The 25,273-nt window shown below is 46.4% G+C and overlaps 1 long non-coding RNA gene across 1 annotated transcript; it reads left to right on the top strand.

Moving 5' to 3' along the window:
* Positions 1-48: 48 nt before the first annotated feature.
* Positions 49-24,374, top strand: LOC138528773 (uncharacterized). Its single transcript, XR_011284240.1, has 5 exons — positions 49-115; positions 5,756-5,854; positions 6,174-6,263; positions 20,880-21,070; positions 21,585-24,374. It is a non-coding gene; the product is annotated as an uncharacterized lncRNA (long non-coding RNA).
* The last annotated feature ends 899 nt before the right edge of the window (positions 24,375-25,273 follow it).

The raw sequence follows: 25,273 nt of genomic DNA, 5'->3' as shown, positions 1-25,273 counted from the left end.
TCTAAAATGCCTTTAAAGCGTCATGACGTATTCTGTCGCATCTGGGTAGAACGTCGCCAACCTGCTTGGCGAGAGAAACATGGTGGAAGGAGCACTCCAAGCCGTGTGCAGGCCGGTATGGCTTCTTTACTGTGTATTTATAAGACGCTTATACATCTTGGAAGTGTGTCGAAGCGCTAGGTATATTTAGGTTCCGTAGGTTTGTTTTTCCTGTTCTGATTTTGGTTGCAGCAATGCCTCTTTGTGTCTCTTCTTGTGTGGTATACCCATCCCCGGCTCCCTCCGCCCCCAAACGGAAGTGATTTGTGGCCGGGCCGTGCACGCGAGGAAATTTCAAGGCAGATGTTTTTCAATGTTACAACAGAAATTTCAAGGCAGATGGCTTTCAATGTTACAACAGAAGTGAACTCACCCATTTGGAAATTAAGCCACATGTCAATCGCGTTTTTACCACAGCAGCATGCTTGCTTCTTTTTCTGCACAGGTTTATGCGGGCTTGCATTCCTCAGGGGCTGCCGAGCCCTAGTGCGCCGGTGGTTGATATATGTGAAGTTCCCTTGGCATGGTTTCTGGGTTCTGATTTGAGCATTGCACGGAGTTGTGCCTAACTTTACCGCTCGGTGCTGCCATGCAGTGCGTTAAGCTGTACGACCAGAGTCTGTACCACAAGGTGTCTTTCTTCATTCAGCATTTGTTATTCTGTCTGTACGGGACAGAGTTCCTTCATTTCCCTGTGTTGTCTCACTGACTAGATCCCTGCATGTTTATGATAGGTTATAACGCGCTTAATACCCAGAGGTTTCTAAGTGCGCATCCGGGATTAAACCTGTGTTGTGTAGTACTCTGGCCTACAGATTAGCTGTGAGTGGGAGGTCATCTGCAGTGGAATGTTTGTGTGGAGGTGTTCTGCTGGTGACGGTTGGAGAGGATAGTGAAGCAGTGAGCTGAGAAGATGGGTGTGGGGGTGAGCCCGGTGTTTCCCGTGTCATCTAGTGTCCCCTACCTTCCCTGTGTCTTTTGGAGGAGTTCAGGACATGGACATTAAAGAACCCTCGAACTTACCTATGGACTGACGGTCCATCATTGTTACATGTTGCTCTGTTTCATTTGTTTCCAAGGCGAGCACGTTGCCCCTGAGCTATTCTCACAAGTCTATGCTAGTATACAGGGAAAATACACACTCATACATAGTCTTGCCAGCAAGATAACAGGTGAGTATTTTGCCTTAAAACTAGACATACTGTAGGCAGAGGTCTTCAATCTGTGGGGCGCCCTTGCCTGCGGTGGGCGGCGTGGTCCAGGATGGCAAGAAAAGAGAAAATACTTTACATTTTTTTTGGGTCTCACTTAACTATGCATGGGGAGCCACTGCCCCCCCCCCCCCCATGCACATGCTCGGTGTGGTGTTGGCATGGCCACAAAACATGAAATAAACGCAGCCTGGACTTGTGCTTTCCTGCATTTTGGATCGCACGTCCAGGCTGCGTTGTTGCTTCCTGATGTCATTTTGTATATAGGTACACTTGATGTTAACATAGTATCTATAAGAGAGATACAGGTTTACAGCACATTTTGCACATTACCAATTGTTGGTGATTTTTTTGAGCACTAGTCACTTTGTTAGTTTTTATATGTCAGCTTTTATGTATTTGTTTTTAAACATTACTTTTTTTTATTAAACATTACCCATTTTAACAGCATTTATTTATGAAGTCAGGTTGTATTTTCCGTGAACTTCAACTTGCCATTGTTTGTACTGTTTTTGCAACTGTGATAACCCAAATACTATCCAGAGAATTGTTTGTACAAACCAACAAAAGATGTGGGAGCCTTGTTTTTGTTCTTATTCAAGATATGTCAGGTTTGCTCCCTCTGAAACTTTAGCTTCTCCTGATTTCCCCCTAATTATTGCTGCGTTGTTGCTTCCTGCTGGTGCTGCCAGTGTCTAATTGCCTAATAAGCGATGCCGCTTCTCGGCACACCCCCCACCCCCCACACCACGAGTTGGAGACAGTGCCAGGAAACGAGCCTTTCAGTACTTTCCCGGTCCCTCTGCTTCCCTCTCCCCCTGTGGACCCACGAAGGCGAACGCATGGGGAGAGAAATCTGGCTGGATCACTGCTATGCTGGTCCCTCTGTGCCCCCACCTTCGGGGCTATGGGGGAGAGGAGGTGTGCGGGGACGGAAGCCCGCATTGCTGGTGTTGTATGTTATCCCGCTCCCCCACAGCAGATTGCTGGGCTCCAGCAATCTGCCATGGGGGAACTAGATAGTGTACAAAACCGGCCCCCCTTCCTTGGCTGCCCTCTGCCACGTCACCCCTCTGGTCCATGGGACGGCTCTGGCCGGATCTTGGGACCCAGCTTGCCTCAGCCATGACCAGGCCTTATTTACCAAGCCCCAAGCTTCGCTGAGGGAAGCTGGGGGCTCAGTGACCTAATCTCTGTGGTGCTTCTTTACCCAGCCATCACTTGCGCATTTCCTGCCTCTGTTTGCTTATCATGTTTGTTTTCTTCTGCCCCAAAAGGGACACCATCGGAATCAATGGGCTATGAACATTACTGAGGCGGGGGTCGGATCACTGTTGGAAGCAGGCATTCTACATTCTGGGCATTATTCTTGTTCAAATAGGAAAGTCATAGGAAAGTAATTTCCAAACTCAAAAAAGCTGCTGAAACTTGCGTTCACTAGTTTTATTTTTTTGTCGGAGCACCACACCAACGTTCTGTAATTTGTGTGCCCCTTGCTTTGTGTTTTATCACAGGTTATATTTATAAAGATATTATGTTTATCAAAATGGTTAATTAGAAAAATAAATGCGTCTGTTCTGACAGCAGTTATTAAATTGGGTTTATGAGTGCCAACTTTTGATTTTTCTCTACAGAGGCAGAAATAGCTCAACCCATCCCCTGGGCAAACACATTTTATAGCACTTCCTTTTTTATAAGTAATTGCAAAAAGTCATTTGATTAACAAGTTTTGCATATATTTGTTTTTTGGTTAAATTTAACCTTAAACGCATTAAAAGAAACAAGAACAATATATCACTACACATAATTTATATTTTGCATATATAAGTCTAAGCAATGATCTGTCAACCTGCTGAGCTACCCCGGTAGCCATCTGCTATAGAGCGAGTCTATGCATTCCTTGATGTAGTAAATTTGAATTTGATTTGAAGTGGAATTTGCATATATCTTCCTGCTGTGGATTCCAGGCCTTCACCTGCATGGGGCACTATATGTTGCAGAGAAGCCAGGGTCCCTCGTGTCTGGCATGGCAGCTGCGGCAGAGTCTGCTGCTTCTTCAACGCTGTCACTGAACAGCAGTAAAAGCTAAATGGCTATCACTCAATTGTTTCCGAAGGTTAGCTCAGTGGGTTTAAGCACTACAGTGTCGGATTCTATGTAAGATATGTAGATGAATGATTGGAATGCCAGCAGGCTGGACTTTTCAACTATTCTAGGCAGGGAATAGAAGGGGTAAAATATAACGCGCTGATGCTCTTTCTCCCAATCATTTTTTTGTGTGTCTGTGACTGAGTATGCATCACGTTTTCAGGTATGTGATCTGACTGCTCTCTGTTCTCTCTGCCAGCTGGGGTGGACTGGGCTATAGGGAACTTTGGAGATTTACTGGTAGAACCCTGCACCCTAGGTCCCGTGTGCAGGATGTGCGCTGACTGGCCGAGTGTAGTGCACAAATATTGGTACGGTTGTTGGGGAGAATTCTCATTCTATGGCTAATTTCCCTCACCTAGTGAGTCCCCAGCAGCTTTGCTTGATTTCTGGAGTTTATTTTTTCCACTTGGTAAGAGTGTGAGCCTTTTTCCCACTCTTACCAGTGTTTTGCCATGTATATTTTTACTGTTTGTGTGATATTGGGCTATGGAGTACACCACTCCATGAGCCCCATGTTTGTGTGTTACACAGCACCTTCAGTGCAGTAACACAGGGTTGTCTTTGAGACTTCCCTCTGACTCCATTTTCTGGGGCGGACTACCATCCCCCAGAAATAGTTAAAGTTGCCATTAACTTTACAAAGTCACTTTAAAACTATAGACCCACGCTACACCATCCTACATGGAGTACTGGAAAGGGTTAATTATCCCTTTTTATCTGTGCCTCTCTGAGCTCTGTTTTGCTCTTTTAACCTTTAGACATTTCTTTTTGTTAAAGTCCTTCTTGGGTTTTACTTTGCGCGGCAAACCAGGTTTGCCTTCTTTGTTCACCGTCTTTTGGCGGGCTTCTGCACAAAAGCCCTCCTCTTGGCGCCTGGGTGTCTAGGTGGCCTGAATGTGAGGGAGGGGTGTAGTCACCCCCTGCACAGGGTATTTTAGGAAACCCAAGTCGCACTTTGCCGTGATTGGCTGAGGTGGTTATCCGGGCTGGACAACCCCCCTGCTGTGTGATTGACGGCCAGGCTGTGTGAATGGGGGATTTTCACATAAAAGGTAGGACTCTTGGGCTGGAAGTCAGTCGCCACTGGAACTGCAAGGAACCGAAGAGAAGCGGAGAAGACGGCTGCTGCAACTACCCTGTGAAGCCCTGCTGCAGTCCTGAGCCATGTACTCTTCGACGACCAGAGAAGATCCAGTCTGGAATCTTCTTCCCTTGAGCCTGGTGGGGGTCTACCAGCTCATCTTCCACAGCAAGAGGATCCTCTTCGTGGTCGAAATCGCTGCACACTGCTGTAGTGGTGATAGCCATCTGAAGAGCCTCTCCTGTTTTAATGGAGCGCACCTTTTTATTAACCGTCGCTGCTGCTGGCCTCACCCCTGGGTAGTGCAACTCACTCCAGACGTCCTTCTTGTCCCCACGACTGAAGCGCCAGGAACTGTGAGTTGGCGGGAAACTACCAGGAACAACTGCTGTGGCACCAGCTTCTTCAAAGAATAAGGTACTGTGTCCGACTTCGCGGGACTAGGGTGAACCCTTTTCTCCTCATCCAAGGCTCTGCTTGTCTTTTCTCCTTCTTATAACTTGCATCCTCGTTTAACAATATCCAAGTACTCCTGGTATCATTGAATCTTGAACTATCTGACTGTGTGATTCTCGACAACAGGAACCCTGTTCCACCTAACACTGGCGCAGGCCTATTGACTTTTATCTTTGGGTTAGAAAGTGTTCTTTGATTCTGTCTGCCTTGACAAAAGTATTGCTGCTGATTTTTGCCCCCAACTCTCTTTTGGTAACTCGGGTGCTAAGTGTGGTTTTACCCCGGTAACATTTCTTCCCATGGATACATGTATCTCTAGTAAGACCGAACTGTCATTACTGTCAAAAAGTTATCACTTATGTATTCCCGGTAACGTCTTTTGTTTCACAACACCGGTCCGAAAAATCATAAGGTACTTACCTTGAGTTGTTTCATCCCAAGTGAATTGGTTGTGTGTAGTGTATTTTTCGTGTGATTTTAATAGAGGTGAAGTGTTTTGCAAACAGATGGTTGAAAATAAATGTACTTTTACTTTTCAACCAAAAACCTTGAGTCAGTGTTTGCTTGAGTCACAGTAATTGTGGTCCTTTGTGTAATCTCTACTACTGCTCATTTGCTCTTGAGATAAGTCTGGCTGCTCCGCTACTGCTACCACTTTAACAGTGTAGTACAGGCTTGTACCAAAGGTGAACTTGTATTGCCACTTGTAGTCTTAATTGTGTGTAGTGGTCCCTAAGGGCACTGCGCAGGATTCTGCCTAACAACGGTCAATCTGGTACGTCTATGATATTTTTTTATTCTACTTTTTCAATTGCAGGAACACACATTGGCTCTATCATGCCTTCTAGGACCGCAAAGTTCCCAGCAGCAGTGGCACCATAAAAAATCCTGACATCTGTAGTAGGACTTGCCGACGGTAAGAATAACTTTTTTTAAAACGACTGTATTTTGCTGTGGGTGATGGTGGGGGAATTTTAAAGGTATAGTTAGGAGTCACAATCTCAAGCCTGTTCCTTTCTCATGTCCAGTTTCAGGCCGTACTGAAAGTTCACATCTCATGTGGGAGTTGCATTTACAGTGCACTGTGTACTTTCTCCTGGTTTCCCAGCATTGGGTCCTGCTTACTAGCTGATGCCTAACACCCAAGAGCTGGTTTTTTAACCCCTGTTCAAACAATCTTAATTTTGAAGTCTCGGGTAGACCCGTGTATCCTTGACTATTTGTTTTCATTACAGCAGCATCAATCCAAGCGCACAGTATCAACCTAAACACCTGTGTCCCAGCAAGAAAAATCCAGTGAAGCACTTGACTAGTCACGCTGGCAGGTAACGATTTCTTTTCTCTATGTACCATTGGTTTCAGTAGAATTGCCTGTGCAATGTGCATCCAGGAGTGGTTTTTGCCGCCACTCTGTGGACTAGTCCAGGACTACACTTCAAAAAAATATTCGAGCTCTGACTTTACAATTTGAACAGGGAGTCTTCTGAGACTTATAGCAATGTGGGTTTTAATGTTTTATTTATTTTGTCTTTTTTTTTTGAGGCATTCATTTTTGAAAACTTGAAATGGTTTTTAAAAAACGAACGTGACATGCACTAAAATGGGGGGTTTGCAATGTTTTCACAGATTCTGGCTCCTTTTTTTTAGATGCATCATTGGTACTAAGTGAAAAGATCTTTTTCACTGTACCGATTGGGGGGTGGCGGGCTCGATTTTAGAAAGGCTGCTCTGTGACCGCACTGAGCAGTCTTTCTAAATCAAACGATCGCACTTGTCAAACCCCTGCACGCAGCGGCTGAAAGACTCTGAGCCCCAGTGGAGTTGTCGCAGGAGGCAGAGGTGAGGTTTGGACTGTTTGTGTGTGTGTCTGTGGGTAGGATGCGTGTGTTGATGCCGGTGGTGGGTGGGGAATTGGGGGTTAATCCCCCTCCTTGAACGGGTGGGGACGAAGGGGGGGAGGGGCGGGCAGTATATGAAAACATTTTTGGGTTCAGGCTTTAAAATGCAGACATATCACATAGAACCGGGTCGTTTCCTAGTGCCCAAAGATGGTAGAAATCTCAAACGAGAAGCCGAAGGAGAGGTAGACAAAAGAAAAGCAAAACATATGAAAATATGTCTTATTTGGACTTTAGGTTCACATGGATTGCAGTTGCTGGAGAAGTAAGCCCCGGTTTGTGATGCTACATTTGTAAATGGCAGCCTGAAGGCAACACAATTAAGGCAGCATTTGGAAACAAAGACCAGGGATTTATTTGTATGGTAACTGCAAGGCAAAGAAAAACAAAAAGACACTGTTAATAATGTGGTTTTAGTACCTGCAAATGCTTTCGAAGCTTCTAACCACATTACCTGGGCACAAACAAAAAGTCTGGGCAAAAACAAAAAGCCTTTTACAGATGCTGGGGAAAGTAATTCTGCCAACAATTCTCGCTGTCAACCGGGTAATGCTTGGTGACAGTGCAGCAGAGAAATGCAAGTGTCCCTGTGTCTGACACCACAATACTCTCCGCCACATCACTGACTTGTCTTCTGATATCAGTATAGAATTGATATCGCACTTGAAACAGTCAGTCAGTTTGCCCTACAGTTGGATGAGGCCACTGATATTTCAAAAGAAGCACATTTGATTGCTTATGTGAGGTACTGCCATGGAAAAGGGAACTTTGAGGATTTCTCATTTTGTAAACCATTTCAGGGCAGAGCAACTGCATCTATAGTCTTTGACATGAACTACTTCCACTGCCTAAGGTGGGAGGCGTGTGTTGGTATTTACAAAGTTGGTGCTCCTTCAATGTGTGGTACTAGAGCTGGGTTAAAAGCAAGTGTTGGCAGTAGCTTCACATATATTGTGGACACACTGTGATACACCGGGAAGCTTTGCCTTTGCGCAATATGGGGAATGAACTCTGAGGTGCTGACTTCTGTTGTAAAGATTGAACATTTCATTAAGATGCACCCCACAAGATCCTGTCTGTTTGCCACATTATGTGCAGAAATGCGAGCTGAACATGATGCTTTCTTTCACACGAAGGTCAGGTGGCTCTCCAGGGTAAATGTTTTTAAATTGCGTTTATGAACTTGGGAACAAACTTTCTCCTGGGTTTAGACCAGACTAAAGAAGACCCTCTGTGTGATTCACGCTGGCTTGTACTGTTAGCTTACTATGGCGACAAAAGCTAACATTTCTAAACCTAGTCCTTCAAGGCACAGAATTCACATCATTGGCTACGAACGCAAAAATATCAGCATTCAAGAAGAAGCTGGAGCTTTGGAGGAGGGTTGATGTCGGCATTGCGTTTCCATTATTAGCACACATAGACGGAGTATGATCTTTCATGTGTTGCTGAACTGATAGGAAACCATCTCAGAACCAGTCTCAAAGTACTTGTAACATCAATGAATGGGTGGTTCTGCCTTTCCTATCCAATACTATTAGTCAACTCCTCTGTAGCAAAACATTTTGAATGCTGTGTTTACAAATATTTGCCCCCTAATCTAATTTGAGTTATTGCAAGCAATGATTTTGAAAGAATTTAGTGTTTGGCACCCACACCTCCATTTGGGGCACCATTCTTCACAAGTGTGTGATAACCATTTGCAACTGATAAACATTTTGGAGTCCATGTGTATAGGAGGGCCCAAGCCTGGTACAATTTTCTTAGGGGGGCTTGGGGGTCAAACAAGTTGGTTTGCTTCTCCAATGCCCCCACAATGTTCCGTATGAATAGGTCCAGGTCTTCCTCATATAGCTTATTACCGAGGGCCGCTAGAGAGCCTGACCAAGATGGCCGCAGGCCCGTGAGCCCTTACGCACCTAATCTAGATCCGGGATGCTATCCGGTGGATTCCCCCGTTGGAACTTCTCTTTGAGAAGTAATAACGTGGAGGGAGCAGTCACTGCATCGGGAGGGAGAAATCCTGACAAAAATCGCAGCTGTTAAACCCCGCAACTGCCTCTGTGAACTGGCCTGCAGGCGCACAAGAAGCAACAAGTTAGCGGAGGAGCTTTTGACACATGATCAAGGCCTCCCTTCCTGGCTGAGAAGGTTGGCAAACAGCAGGTCTATAAATGTGGCTGCGGCATGGAAAGGCATCCCAGACTATACCACTTCTGGACAGCTGACTGAGTGAGCTGTGAGCAGTCTGTTACCCGGCTGCTGAGAGGAATGCAGAGGAGGTCCGGGGAGCGCCCCCGCGGGCACGGTCTGCATGGGGTTGCCCAACCAGAAGATCGAGGTGGAATACGGCAGTGCCAGATTTACAGAAGGGAAGGTTGGACTGCTGGTGAGCTCCTGGGATCCTGAGCCACCAACCATGAGCCTGGGGGCTGGGGACACTGCGCCCCTCCCTGGGCGGGAACAAGACCTGCACCGTAGAGTCGGCGGAAGGACAGACCTACCACTGCTGCATCGGCCTGGGGTGAACACTGCTGGTGTATGCGGCAGGTGAGAACCCTGCGTTGGCTCTGAGTATCATTGTAGTCTGAAGCACTTAGACAAGGCCTTCACCCGACACACACCGCACAGTGGCGTAGACAATTGGAACAATCAAAGGGCTATGGCAGGGTAATGCGAGCCCTCTGGGCGGTAACAGCAATACCTACCAACTTTACAATTGACGCGTTGCCTGCTAGAGTGCAAGTCCCATCGGCAGCGCACCTCGGCGTGCACAGGGAGTGTTTGGCAGAATTATATGCAGTAAGTACCCTTTGGAAACAACACACACAATTAAGAGTACAAGTGACAGTACAAATTCACCTTTTGGTACAAGCCTGTACTACACAGTAAAGTGCTAGCGATGGCTGAGCAGCCAGACTTATCTCAAGAGCAAGTGAGCAGTATCAATAGTTAAACAAAGGACAGCAATTACTATGATTCAAACAAACACTGACTGAAGGTTTCTGAGTAAAAGAATATACATTTATTTACACATCAGTTTTACAACGTCTCATTAAAGTAAAGCAGTTTAAAAACCCCACTCTTAATACACCACACCACTCCCAATAAGTTTGAGACAAGTTAAGCTCGCAAAATGGCACTACAGAAATTTAAAAGGGAGGGAAAGACAAAGTTAATAGAAATCGAACCACACCAAAAGGTAAGTACTCGGGGGGGGGGGGGGGGGGGCAATTGAGCAAGAGGAACTACAGTGATAGAATCAGGTAGAAAAGGCTTGGGGCCAAAGTAAAAAGGACAAAAGTGTTTTGCCCAAGATCGCATGGTTCAGGGTAGTTCGGGGTAAAGTTCATGCCATGGGTTCCGGACGAGGTTGGTTGGCAGAAAAGTTAGTTCAAAGAGAAGAAAAGGACAAACCCTCGGATTGGAGAAAGATTTCAAACACTTTCACTGCGGCTGAACGAAACAAACAACCGGATTTGCACAGTACCTACAGAGAGGAAGCTGTAGCTGAGGCGAGCGTTCCTGGTAGTTCTAGCAGGCTCACGGTTCCTGAAGCGACTGTCGGACTGACACGAAGTTGGAAGACTGGAGGGTCCTTCACCACCCAGGGAAGAAACCAGCAGCAGAGCAAAGCAATGAATAAAAGGTGCGCTCCTTAAAACCCAAGCAGGGTCCGACCTTCCTGGCTATTCGTCCCACTGTAGCTCTGTACAGCGAATTTGACCAGTGGAGGGGTCCTGGTGTTTGGAGTTTGGGCGAACTGGTTGGTCCCACTAGCTCAAAGGAAGAAGATTCCGGGAGGATCTTCTGTCGTTGGAGTTTGAGGATTCAGACCTGCAGCAGGGCTTCACTGGGCAGTTCAGTCATGGTAGGGGTGCTCTTCTGTCAGCACATCGTCTGTTCTTTCGTTCCAGTGGCGACTCGGTCTAAGAGACCTGCTTTTTATGCAGTTTTCCCCCATTCACAGCCTGACTGTCAATCATACAGCAGGGTGGCTGTCCTGGCAAGGACAGTCCCCCAACCAATCAAACAAGAGTGCAACTTGGGTTACCAAGGGAACCTATGGCAGGGGTCCTTAGACCCCTCCCTCACATCCTGCCAACCCAGACTTTCAGGCGCCTTAAGGAGGGCTTCTGTGCAGAAGCTCGCGAAAAGACGGTGACCAAAGGAACCAAACCTGGTTTGGTGCGCAGAGTAAAACACGTGAGACCAAAAAGAAATGGCGAATAAACCCAGCCAGAGCTGAAATAAAATCTATTTGGTCAAGCGGGTTTATGTTCGAGGCTACTAAAATAGCCTAAAACTATACCAGGGTTATATAAGATAAACGCGGTAGAAAAATTAGGGTAGTTACCACTGCCACCAGCCAAGTCTTGATGAAAAGGGAGCGAACAGTGCTCCAAGAGAAACAGATAAAAAGGGATAAGAATTAACCCTTTCCAATACTCCATGTAAGATGGGTCTGTAGTTTAAAGACTCTACTTAAAGTTAATGGCAACTTTAGATGTTTCTGGGAGACAGTAGTCTGTCCCAGAAAAATGGAGCCAGTGGGAAGTCTAAAAGACAACCCTGTGTCACTGCACTGAAGGTGCTGTGTAACACACACACACACAAAAATGATGCTCATAGTGTAGGTGAGGCTCCAAAGCCCAAGATCACACAAAGGGTAAAAACGCACACAACAAAACGCATGTAAGAGTGGGAAAAAGCTCACACTCTTACCAGGTGAAAAAAAGCTGCTGAGGGACTCGGTAGGTAAGGGAAATTAGCCATTTATGAGAATTCTCCCTAACCGAGAGCAGGCGTTTATTGGGCAACATAAGGATCCCTGTTGTGTTGAGTGCGAGATGGAGGGAGACCGCCACCCCCCCACCCCCTCTTCCGGCCTTGATGTATGGAAACAGTCTCGGGGAGGATTGGGTCACCCGAAGAGGAAGGCAGTTATCAATTAAGGAGTGGAATTTAAGGAGAACCTGTGAGCCTGCATTACATAGCGGTGCCCTGAGATGGGGCTGTTACGGAGAATTCTCAGAAATGTGCTAATTCCCTCCACCTTACAAACCCCCAGCAGCTTTGCTGGATTTTGAGGACTTGATTTATTTTCAACCTGGAAGGAGTGAGACCCTTTTTTCCCCACTCATTTATTTTAATGGGATTTTGTACACTGTTTCTTTTGGTTGTGGAGTCTGACAAACTCCATAGGCATCATCTTTTACATTGTCAGACAGCACCTTTGGTGCAGTGGCACAGGGAAGTCTTTCAGATTTCCCAAAGGCTTGACTACTTTCTCTTGGTTAAACTACTGTTTCCAAGAGCAGTAAAGAGAAATTGACTTGACTTAAATTTGTAACTTTATAGACCCAGAACACACTCTTACAATAGGGTGCTGGAAGGGTTACCTAGTATCCCTTTTGTCTAGCTTCTTATGTAACAAGGCATGATAACCTGTTCAGTGGTTGTTAACCACATTGAGAGTTCGCAGCCATCTGCTTTTTGCTCACTGTACCATTCACAGATGGGAAATATCCATTTGCATATCAGTCTTTGTCCCGCCCACATGGGCAGCCCAGCACCTAAATGCTATGGCAATTCCTCTCTGAACAAGAGTACCAACAGCAACCCCATACACGTGTTTCAGCCTTGTTCGGCATAATCAGTAAGGTGAAGCTGAGCCTCTCTAAGCACAGTGAGCAGGGAGTCCACGTCTGGTTGCCCCCACGTAACCGAGGGTGACCAACCCCAAGTTCCTTCAAAGAATTCAGCAAAGGTAGCAGGCGCCCCTCTCTCGGAAGAACAAGGCATGATAACCTGTTCAGTGGTTGTTAACCACATTGAGAGTTCGCAGCCATCTGCTTTTTGCTCACTGTACCATTCACAGATGGGGAAATACCCATTTGCATATCAGTCTTTGTCCAGCCCACCTGTGTTGAATTCTTTTCTCATTGAGTGCCTGGTGGCAGTGGTTTCGTTTTAACTACCATGGTGTGCATTTACCGTGGGCTGCATTCGCAGCTGCAGTAAAACACCCAAGGGTGCCATTTTTGTCAAAATGGCCCCAGTCTTCTTTTTTCGCCATTTCTTTGTGGAAAGGTCCTTCTTGAGATTTACTCTGTGCGCCAAACCAGGTTTGGTCCCATTGTTTGTTTTGCCTTTGGCGGGATTTACGAGTGAGCCTGCCTCTGGCTCCAGGGTGTCTGGGGTAGTCGGGAAGTGAGAGAGGTGCCCGAAACTCCCTGTGCTTAGTCTCCCAGGAGACCCAAATGCACTCTGTGATGACAGGCTGACTGTCCGGCAAGGACAGCCACCCTGCTGGGCGTGTGACAGCTAAGTTGGAATGAATGGGAGAGAACTGAATAAAAGGCGAGTCTTTTGGCTTGGAAGGCAGTCGACCACTGGCTGAAGGAACCAAAGAAGAACTTGAAGAGAACGCCTGCTGCAACTCCTGGACCATTGGTTTGCCCGGTGAAGCACTGCTGCAGTGCCGAAACACCAAGTTCGCATCGACGGAGAAGCCCCTGCAAGGACAACTTCTCCCCTTGAGTTGGTGGAACCAATCAACTCCAAAGTAAGCCATCTGGACATCCATCTCAGAGCTGGTCTCATTTCCATAGAGTTGCTGCTGGAAACCGTATAGCCTGGGTGAGGAGCACCAGATTGTGTGCATTGCTTTTAAGCTGGCCTAGAGCTCCAGGAAGATCCTCTGGACTCCCAGGAAGCAGGACTAACCTAGCCTGAGCCCCCTCAACAGAGTGCTGGACCCCAGAAGCAAGAAAAAGGCACCTCGACAGCTAGGAACCGCAGTGTTGCTATTTGCGGTAGATGCGAGGAGCTGAAACACTGAACATCCAGTGAAAGTGAAGTTTGCCGGTTGTGAGTTTTGACCGTCCCAGTACAGTGCAGGGGTCCCCCCGACATCCTCCCTCTTGTACCCACGACTGAGACCCAGGAACAGTGGGATCTGCAGAGCTGAACAGGAGTCCTCTGCTGCACCTTTTCTTCATTTTCAAGGCACTGTAAAAAGTGAGAGAACTTACCTCTTACTGTAGAGTTGCTTACATCTTCTACTACTCGCAAGTCTAATGAGCTTGTGGCCCTACATTTGATTCTTCATTTCTTCAAAGACTTCTAAAACAATGTGCAAATACTTTCTACTTACCTACAAATAAGTGCTTCAGCTTACATAGACTTTTGGTTATTGACTTTGGCTTAGCCTCTTCCACTGAATGACTGTTATTGGAGGATCTGAAAGTATTTGCCTGTTTAAGAATATTTGTGGTCTCTTGTTTTGTTCTAAATATTTTCCTTTGACTTATTACTATAATATATCACTGTTGCATTTAGAATCATAATGTCCCCAGCACCCTAGCAATTGAAGTCACCTGAGGGTGTAGGTTGCATGTGTAGGCCATCCCAAAAGGGTATCTACTGATTTATAGATATTAAGAGTGTGTATTTCATGAAGTGTATTTGAGTGTTACTGTTATATTGCTCCCTTCTGAAGAAGACTTATTCTAAATGACAAATTAATGCTTGTTTATTCCAGAAACCTTGAGTGTAAGAGCTTATTTGAATACTTGTAACTGTAAATCTCTGTGTAACTCCACTACAGCTCACATTGACCCCTCTTGAGATAAGCCTGGCTGCTCAACACGCTACCAAAACTGTGTAGGACCAGCTTATACCAAAGGTTGGGTTTCCTATACCTATAGTCAGTCGTTTTTTTGCGTTACCAGAGGATACTGCATACAAACTTTCCCTATCAGGGGCCCACTCCGGCCGTGCAGCGTCGGATCAGACAAAACCCAGACACAAGGCTGGGCCATCTCATAACCTGGAGAACTCCACATGGTCCATCACAGAATTGAATCCATTCAAGAAGGAAAATACACATTGCCTGGGGGCAAAAAGATCAGTGTCCGCTGAAACAAACAGTGGTGGGTGAACTGCCACTACGCTACCACTGATCTGAAGTGCCCATGACCACAGATATAATAACTGGGTTGCCAGCATCTAACCACAGGTGCCACGATAAAGTAGCTGAAACCTGTCACAGCAGAGCCCAAGGTTGAGGGCAAGTCCATCCCAGGTCTCATTGACGGCTCCGTAGAGGCACAGGTCCATACAGTAATTGACGGGGCAACTAAACAGCTGATGGTGGTCTGGTCAACCTGCCAACACCCCAATCCTGTTGGTCGCTCGTGGTGGAGGGCGGGGGTGGTACCACTTGCTTGGGCACGGCAAGCAGGGCACTGCCAATTATCTTAGTTGTGTGTGACTCAGGTTGTTGTGGTGGAGTACACAAAATGAGGATTAAGAGTGGTGGTAGCCCTGCGGCCACCTAATACCCAAATAACCTGCAATGTCCAAATCGGGGAAAGGAGGCAAGCGCCAGGTGAAGCTATAATTTGATTCACTCGCACTGGCTAAATCTAGCAAAACAATGGAGACTGCATCTGATGCACACCCCAGGCGCCACCTACAAGATCTGGCAGGCACATTCCAGGACATTAAGGAGATGTTTACACAGCTACAGTCCAACATTCAATCCTTGGATGGTAAACTGGACTTGCTCACTTGCAAGGTGGATCACATGCAGGTCCGCCTAGACAAAGATGGGGAGCGGTTGGACGAGGCAGAAAGAAGAGTCTCGGAGCTGGAGGATGTGTCCCCCCTCTGCGACCAGGGAGATGCCTGGAATGAGAAGAGCCCTAAAAGAGCTTATCGACAAACGGGAAGATTTAGACTCCAGATCAAGGAGGAATAACCTCAGAATTATTGGGCTTCTGGAGACGACCAATCGGAAGAACATGGAGACCCTAGTGGAAGAAATACTGCAGGAGGCTCTGGGCCCTGAGGGGTTTTCTGAGCTGTGTATAGTGGAAAGAGCGCACCAAATACTGAGTGGGAGGAAACCCATCTCGGGTGCTCCACCTCGCCCGGTCATAGCTCATCTGTTGAACTATTGGGACCTGGATGTGGCTCTCTGTAAGGCTTGAGAGAAAGGGATGGTCCACTATAAAGACAGCACAAACAAACTGTTCCCAGATTTCTCGGGTAAGGTGCAGGCGTCGAAGATGTTTCTGGAAGTCAAACGGCTGCGGGATCAAGGGATGACTGCAGTGATGTTCCCGGCTAAAGTAAGAGTTGAGCATGATGGCACAGCGCTTTTCCTCAACACTCCGGAGGAAGCCACGTCGTTCCTGGAGACGCAATTGAGGAACACCCGTGTGAGGGGGAACAATGACTGATTGGACACTGCAGAAACATATCCTTGTGACAAGGCGCTGATGATGATGGCGACAAGCCCTTGAAAGCACCACATTTCGGGTTGTCGGTGGGGGAGGGGGGCTTATATGGTACAACTGACACAATAATCGCATCTCTCCTGACGCCTAGCAGAACCGTGCCACAGGCGTATGTTATGTGTCACTATTCAAATATGCAATGGGAGTGTCATGATAGAGGAGGACGAATGGCAATTGTAGCCCCGACTGTACAGTGGACAGACGGTAAGGACTGGCTTTTTTTTGTTAAATGAAGTGCATGGCTACACTTAACTTCTAAACCTGGAACATTAGGGGGTTGAAATGCCCCACCAAATGTCAGAAAATATTGCTGTATGTGCAACGACATTGAGTAGGAATAGCAGTTCTGCAGGAGACACATTTAACGTCAGACATGGAATCTTAGTTCGGGAAAACATGGGGTTCACAGGTACTTCTCATACTATTCGTACGCGAGAGGGGTGGGCACCTTAATACATAGCAATGTGGGGTTTCATCAAACCAGAGTGGAGAAAGACTGGGAAGGCAGAGGTCTCATTGTTTAAGGCACCCCAGGGGGAATTCTATAATCTAATTAACTATTATGGGCCAAATCAGAATACAGTAGAAACAATGGAGTGGGGAGATTGGCAACTTGGGGAGTTGCCCCCTGGGGAAATCATTGGGGCTGGTGACTTTAACGCGGTGATGCAGCCAGCACTTGACCGGATGGGAGGAAGCCAGGGGTCTGGGAACAGAGGGACCAATTGGTTACAGGGCATGGCTCTCTCATGCGATATTGCAGATATATGGAGAGTACGCAATCGGGGAGGCGAGGCAGTATATCTGCCACTCGAGTCCTCACAACTCGGCATCGAGATTGGATTTCTTTCTGATCTCACTTTCACTAATGGAGCGGGTGGCGGGAGTAGGGATATACGCCCGCACGCTTTCCGGACATGCCCCCGTGATACTTCAAATGAACCTGTTGGGAAGGGTGAAGGGACGCTTTCCTGGCGCTTTAAGAGCAAGGGCCTCACTGATAGCCTTTCGGCAGAGCATAACACAGGCCATAGATAACTTTTATGAGGAGTATGTGGGATCGGTGCAATCAGCGGAGACATTATGGGAGTGTTTTTAAATGTGTGTTAAGGGGATGTGTGTTAAGAGGAGAATGTATTTCCAAAGAAACAGGGATTCTAAGACCGATAAGACGAGAACTAGAGTTTAAGGAAAACTGTATACGAGAGTTACAGGCTGCATCCCTGAATCCTACGAATCGTGAACCAGCTGAGATTCTGACGTGGTTACAAGAATTTCAGGCATTGGCTCTACGGGAAGTAAAGTATATCGGTAGTCGGACAAACGTGCGCCAATATGGGGAAGGGTACAAACCTATTGCGACATTGACCAGAGCAATCAAAATGGATGAGCTGAGTGGCAGGATTCTGATTATCGCAGACAAGCAGGGGAGGGACTGATTCAAAGATACTGAACTAGTGCGGCAGTTCTTCAAATTCTATAATCATTTATACTCTTCCCATATGTGTGTCTCCGACAGACATTAAGGAGTATCTGGAACAAGTTGCCTTGCATTGGTGCTCCGATGATCAGAGAGTACAACTAAACTGTCCTCTGGCATTGTCGGAAGTACTGAACGCTATTAAATCTTTGCCGAATGGGAAGTCGCTGGAGTCCCGATGGGTTCAGAATTCTACAATTACTATGCAGAAAGATTGGGCCCCCACCTACTAGAAATGTTCCACTATATTCTAGGAAATGGGTCCCTGCCAGACACACTGAGGAAAGCGATAGTCGTGGTGCTGTTGAAGCCAGACAAACCCAGTAATGACTGTTCCTCTCATCGCCCAATCTCGCTAATTAACGAGATAATAACCTTTTAGCAAAGATTCTTGCATCACGGCTGTTGCCAATGATGCAGGCGATGGTGCGGGCGGACCAGGCGGGTTTCATCCTGGGGCGATGTATCTTGTATTGTCTTCGGAGGATGTTCGGGATAATTGCAGCAGTATAACCTGAGGACTCGATAATGGCAGGCCTACTGGATGCCACTAAGGCATTCGAATCGGTTGCGTGGCCGCTCTTGTTTGTTGTATTACGATTGATTATATTGCTATGGTCAAGCTGCTTTACACAACCGGTGGCCAGGGTGAGGGTGAGTGATCAGCTGACACCACTAATGGCCTTTGAGAGGGGAACACGACAGGGATGTCCACTCTCGCTGTTGCTCTTCGCCTTAGCGTTTGAGCCATTTGCCGAATGGATAAGAGAACTACATACGCACCGGGGGGTAAGGTTACACAATCATAGGATAGTCATTTCATTATACACCGATGACATGGTGCTGTTTGTTAAAGACCCTAGTTTCTGGGAAATATGGGGGCTAAAAGTGAATGCTTCGAAGTCTGTGCTCTTCCCACTGACGGAAACAGTGGAACAATACCATGATGGCTGTGGTTTCCACTGGCACATGACTCGGACTCGCTATTTGGGAATCTGTTGCCAGGGATGAAACTGTGGTATACTATAGCAATTACCTGAGAGTCCTTGACCAAGCTTGAGCGGCGATGATGCGATGAAAAAACCTCCCTTGAAATCTGTACGGTCAGGTATCCCTCGTCAAAATGACACTACTCCCTAGATTCATTATGTATTTCTGAACACTCCGATAGGAATACCTGGGGAATACTTTCGTAATGTAAAGTCGGCAATCATGCAGTTCTTGTTGGCGGGAAAACCTGCTAGAGTATCTTGGGACAAGTTGGTGGCACCTATTCATGTAGGGGGACTGGCATTTACCCGACATTGAAACATAATGTGGCACTGGAGGGAAATCTTAAGCACTGGTATGAGGCACCGGGGGGTGGAGGCATGTGGGAGTGGAACGAGCAGTAGCAGCACCAGACCTCCTTAGATCGGTTATTTGTACAGCACCAGGCAGAGTGCACACAACACGAAACTTGGTAGAAGTGACCTGCAGAGCATGGACGCGCCTTAAGCATAAAAAGAGGGGGAGGTTCTATATTCACCCTGCCTTCCTGTCATGTATGTACCAGAGATCCTTATTACCACGGAATCAGGGTTTGTAGCTTTGATGAAAAGGTTGGGGCTCCAACTTCGTGGGTCTCCAACTTCAGAGAACTCTTCCCAGAAGGGAAGTTTATAACATTGGAGGAGCTGAAGGGGAAAGGGGCATTGTTGGCTTTGGACACATTCTTGTATTACCGCTTAAGGGTAAGCCTGCACCAGGTATTCACCACACTCCCTGACCAGCCTCAGATCTCCCCTATATTGGATACATTACTACAGGGTATATTAGGACGCAAAGTGACGTCTGGTTCATACATTATGTACATGCCCACCAGGAGTACGGATCGGGCCTCGCCAAAGGTAAAATGGGAAAGAACCTTGGGAAGGGAAATTTTGGAAGATATGTGGACGTATTATTGTGAGGGGGAAAAGGAGCCGTTAATGCAAGATTAAAACTAGTCCACTTCAAATACATACACCAGTTTTATTATACCCCGTCTAAACTAAAATGATACTTCCCAGATGCCAAAGGGAGATGCAGCATGGAACAGGCAGACTTTCTTCATGTGTCCTGGAATTGCACGATCATACGATACTGGGAGGAGGTATTTGACGCTGTTAGTGGCATCACGGGCCAAACGATACGCCCAGAACCATTGATAGGACTGCTGGGTTATACTAAAGATATCCCCAAACACACCAGGAAATTGATTAGTTTACTGCTCATACTAGCCAAGTGACGGGTAGCAATGCAATGCAATGCAATGGAAGGGGCAGGGGGAGGGGGAAATGGAGCCCTAGACAATCGCAATGGAAGACAGACCTATTGTATTGAAATGGAAAATGGATTGGGGGGGGGGGTCTCTAAGCCAAGGCCGTGGCAATGTCGGTAACATTTGGGATGCGTATTCACACTTCGATACAACAATCTGAAGACACGGAGGAAGTGTAATCTACGGCTGCGGCTAGTGATAAATGATGTGTTTTATTATACAAATGGGTAATGGCAGGATCTAGGATAAGGTGGAAGAGACGCTCTGCTGTTAACATTCGAGGGTACACAGTTGATACAATCTATTATGTGGCACGTGTATGTTAAGGACACATGGACTGTGATGTACCCTGGGGGTTGTTGGGATGTACCGGAGATGGGGCGGAGGGAGGAGGGAGGGGGGTCTATTGAGATTTGTAAGCACAGTGCTGACTTTGTTTTGTTGAAAATGACAATAAATAAGTTTTAAAAAATAATAAACTGTTTGCGTGTATCGGGCCGTGGCGCATGTGTGAGAAACCATGCCTCTGCAAAATGTACCCATGGATTGGTTTACTTTTTGCAGAATTTTTCCACTGCTCATGAGTGCTTCAGCTGTAGTGCATAATTTATGGCACAGTAGCGATGGCGTATGGGGGACTTCTTACCCTTCTGGAGGATAGTGCCTGGCTCATATTAGCAAAGGCCTGCCTGCTAAGGTGTGATATTTACTTTTTGTTCACCCCAGAAAAGATCACTTTGGACATGGTTTCTGTCCTTGCATACCCTCCTATTTCCGGGTCCCTGTTTCCTTTACAAGCACAAAGAGACGCTTCAGTCACAAATCGGGACACAGGCAGGAACATCCATAGCAAGCCCACTATATATTAATGGTTTTGGTTACGGACTTGTTTCACAAATACTTGAAGCATACTAAATGTACTTTTTTTTTATTTTATGTTTTTATTCTTTTAGGCAATAACGCATATCATGGCATTCTTGAACTTTGATTCCGACAATTCTGTGTATTTGAAAGGATGCAGAATTTGAGCCTTTGGCAATTCCTGGTGAAGTTAATTGTTAATGGCTAATAGAGGGTCTTGATGAAAGTAGAAGAGAAATACCTGAAGAAAAGGATTTCAAGGCTGAAGTGCCTTTCCAGTCAGGTAACCAATGTATTTTTGTGTTCATCTATTTGATTCTGGGAGGAGTGTACAACTGGCATCTCCATGCGGAGGTATTCCCTTTTTTTCACACGTTATTTTTCTTTATTTTTTTTGCATTTATATAGCGCCTTACATACCATTGGGATGGTCTAAAGGCAGATGAGTGCAGCACAATGCCCACCACTCTTTTACAACATCTCTTTCCTCTAGAGTAACTCTAAAGTATAGATGGTCTACATGATTTCTCTTATGTTTTTGTCAAAGTGTTATGGGTTGACCGCTCTCGGGGACCATAGTCCAAGTCAGAGTATGTGTGCAGCTAGACTGAGTTGTGGGTAGCTGCATGGGGAGGGAGGGAAAGCGCCAAGGAGCGCAAGAATAAGCAAAAATGAAACCAAGGGGCCGTATAGGATTGCGCTTAAGGGGAGTCACCCCAGTGTACAGCTCATGCAAAACGTTTGCTGTATTGATAGTCCCGTTATGAAGTTTTAACTTGCCTTTTTTATACCTGCAGCCAAATAATCGTGTATTAATACACAGAAAACACATGATGAAATAATTAAAACCTATTGTGATGCAGAGGCACTAAGTGAGGCTTTAAAAAGAGGCCATGGAGAAAAAGCAGCTACTGGTGCAATCTGGGAAGCACTGGAAAACGAAGTGTTGCGTGAAATAGAAGAAGATGCAGTGAAAAAAAAAAACATGAGAATTGTATTGTAAAAGCTGATTGGTGGAAACCCACTATTCCCAAACTTATTAATGGCTTATGGTCACAAAAGCTGGAAAACCTAAGTCTTTTGGTATGGCTGGCTAGTGTTCTTCATTCCTCCTACATTCCTTCCTCAGAACCCGCCTCTGTTACTTCACCTGGACAATTAAAAAAACTCTGCAGTAAATTGGCAGCTGTCTCTGTGTAATGTTGCAGTTCACAAAGGTAGCTGTGCAGCAACTACAAAATATTGGACTATAAAGTATATATAATTCTCCGGCTCCCTATCTCTTGCGTGTTCCCTTGACCTGCACCTTTACTCTCCTTTCCCTGTCACATCTGCTGCTACGCATCAGTTACCTGCTAACTTGAACGCTGCAGGCCCTCTCCACTCTGCTGTGACCTCTAACCTCTTCTGTACCCCTCTCCCTCCACCTTTCTAGCGCTCATTCTCTCTACTTCCTCGCACTTTTTAGCCTCTTTACTAACTCTCACTATTCCCTCCCGCCAAGCCCACTTGCTCCCCCTCGTCATGCGCGTTACAGGACTCCCCTCTCCTCACCCACCTTTCTCTTCGCTCCTTTCTCCTCTTCCCCATTCACCCTTGCTTCCTTCCCCTTCTACCCCTCTCCCTCATCCTCCTGACCATCCCTGCGTGCAACCTCTTCCCCTACTCACCCCTTCTACCTCCTTCTCTCCCTCTCCAACCTAACCTCATTTACCCACCCTTACCCCATCGCAACACCATCGTCGGCCCCTCCAGTTTCATAAATATTGCCCTTTGGAATGCTAGATCCCTCTGCAATAAAACCGCAGCTGTTCTTGACATATTCTTTCGAATTAACCTTAATTTTCTCTGTATTACTGAAACCTGGATCCCCCCTCACAACTCTACTGTACCCGTTTCCCTCACCACCACCACCACCTCCTTTTCTCATGTCTCCCGTCCTTCTGGTCGTGGTGGTGGTCTTCTCTACCACCCTAAATGCCCCCCCCCCCACCATGCCTCTTACATTCCCTTCCTTCGAATACCTGTACAAATCCTTTACTTCTCCCCATGCTATCTCCTTTCTAATCATCTACAGACCACCTGCCCCCCTCTCCTCCTCTGATGACCTTGACCAGCTCCTCTCTCTAAAATCCCTTCCCCTTCTCCCCTCACTGTACTCGTCAACTTCAACCTTCACCTCCCCTCTTGCCATCAACCTTCCCACCTCGTCTTCCATCCTTGATTCCTACCTCCCCTCTCCCCTCCCTACTTCTCCTACCCACTCATCTAGCCCCACTCTTGACCTCCTCTTTATTTCTACCTACTCCCCCTCCCCAGCCTCTACCCTTCCCAACTACCTCAGATCATGCTATGCTCACCTTTTTCCCCCCACTCCCCTCTCCCTCTTTCCACTCCTTCTCCCATCCCCTTCTCTCGACGGGACCTCCGTAACATTTGCCCTTCTCTCTTTCTCGATTCCTGCTCTTCCTCACCCCCCCCTTCCTGACTTCTCCTTTCTATCGGCTAATGAAGCTTTATCCTCTCTCCTCTTCTATCTCTTCCAGCCTCGATCAACTTCTTTCCACCCTACCCGCAAACCTTCTCAACCCTGGCTATCCCCTCAACTTCTGTCCATGCGTCGTCGCCTTGAGCGACGCTGACTCAAACTCTGCTCTCTTGCTAATCAAGCCTCCTACTTCTCATACCACTCTTTATGACTCTTGCCTCAGCTCTGCTAAACGTTCCTACTTCTCTAACCTTCTCCAATCACAAGCCTCTCACCCTCGTCGCATCTGTCAGACCCTTTCTCGTCTTTTCTCCCCGCCTACTCCTGACCCCTCAGCCACCTCTTCCCTCTCTCCTTCTAACTTTGCTGACTTTTTCTCCTCCAAATACTCTACGCAAAACTTTCTTCGCTCCCCTTCCTATTCCTCTCCCCTCCTCCCCCTCCTCTCACACCCCCCTCCGCTTGCATGTCTGACTTCTCTCCTGTCACTCCTCATGACTCCATTTCCTCTTAGCTCTCTTACCTTGGCTGGCTTCCCTTTCACTCCCAACTTCAATTTCACTTCCTTTGTCTCGTTTTTAAATCTCTTCATGATCTTGCTCCCCTTGTCTTTCCTCTCCTTTCTACACTCCCTTCCGCTCTCTCCATTCAGCTGATCTCTTCCTACTTACTGTTCCTCCCTCCCCTTGTGCCTCTTCTCATTTACATTTCTTTCAACTCCGTGTCCCCTACACACACTCTACCTCTCTCTATCCGCTCCATTATCACCACCTCCTCCTTCTGCGCCTCCTTGAAATCTCTTCTCCTTTCCCCGTCCTGACTTTCATCATCACTTCCCTTCCTCTTCTCTCACCTCCCTCTTACGCTTCCTCTACTCCCCTTGAAACTTCATCTTATTCCCCCCTGACTCCCTGTAACTCTCCTCCCTCCTTCACTCCTTTAACCTAGTTAAATTGTTCTACATATTGTTTTTAATGCTTGTCTCATGTTTGTAATTATGCTTCTAGTTATCATGTTGTATGTATCCTTGTTATAATGTAAAGCGTTTTGGCGTAAAGCGTTATATAAACGTAATAAATACAAATAAAGTAACAGTCAATTGTCTGCTAAAAAAAGTTTTGTCGGACAGATCTAATTTGACAAGATCAACTCTATCACCACGTCTTCTCAACAGTGTGTCCCTGGCACAGTATGACGGTCATGCCTGTTTGGACAGTAAAGTGGCACTTCAACGTTCCCACACACCTGCTCAATCATTCAGATTACAGTCTTTAAAAACAATGAAATTGGAACATACCCACAACGAGTTTGGTTGCTACATCAGCCACTGCTAATAATCGAAAACGTAATTGTTGCTCACATGCTGCTCTGTGAAACTGAAGATGCAAGTGCTCTTGTGTGTCGAACTATATAGTTGGTCTGGTGAATTTGTAGGTTGGTGCCAACTTGTAAATGGTACATGTTTTTCTGCTATTGTGTATGATTTCTGTTGGTCAGCTAGTGTTCTTGGGTGTGGTGAATGGTCGAACCAATTGTTAGCTGCTCATAGTGATATTGAGTGAAGTAATCGGCGTTCTGTCATGCAGGTAGACCTTAAACGGATTCTGTTAGGTCATTGAAAGTGTGTATTTTAGCGCAGTGATTTGTAATTGTGGGAGTTTATTGGATGCAATGCCATGTTAGCTAGAGGTGAGAACTGAAATGAGTGATTTTACAGGTTGGTTTGTGACATTGTGGGGTGGATTGGTTTTGTATACTAAATCAGTGAACTTGGTTAATGACATTTAAGTGTTCTAGCAAAGATGAAAATTGAAAGCTGCAAATTCCCTTGAGGTTTTCCAGTACACTATGAATCTAACTAGACTCCCCCTAAAGTAATACCACCTTTCCTGCACACAAGGAATCAAAACCCTGTTCCTAAATCATTTGGAAGCAACATGAAATAACGCCTCCTGAAGTTGTCTGCAATAAATGTTCACAATTCCAAACCCATCCTAA

This window comes from Ambystoma mexicanum, chromosome 7q, assembly GCF_040938575.1.
Source record: "Ambystoma mexicanum isolate Mex_15411 chromosome 7q, UKY_AmexF1_1, whole genome shotgun sequence".
Classification (NCBI taxonomy): Eukaryota; Metazoa; Chordata; class Amphibia; order Caudata; family Ambystomatidae; genus Ambystoma; species Ambystoma mexicanum.
Note: the sequence above shows the minus strand (reverse complement) of the source record. Positions and strands in the feature narration are given on the sequence as shown.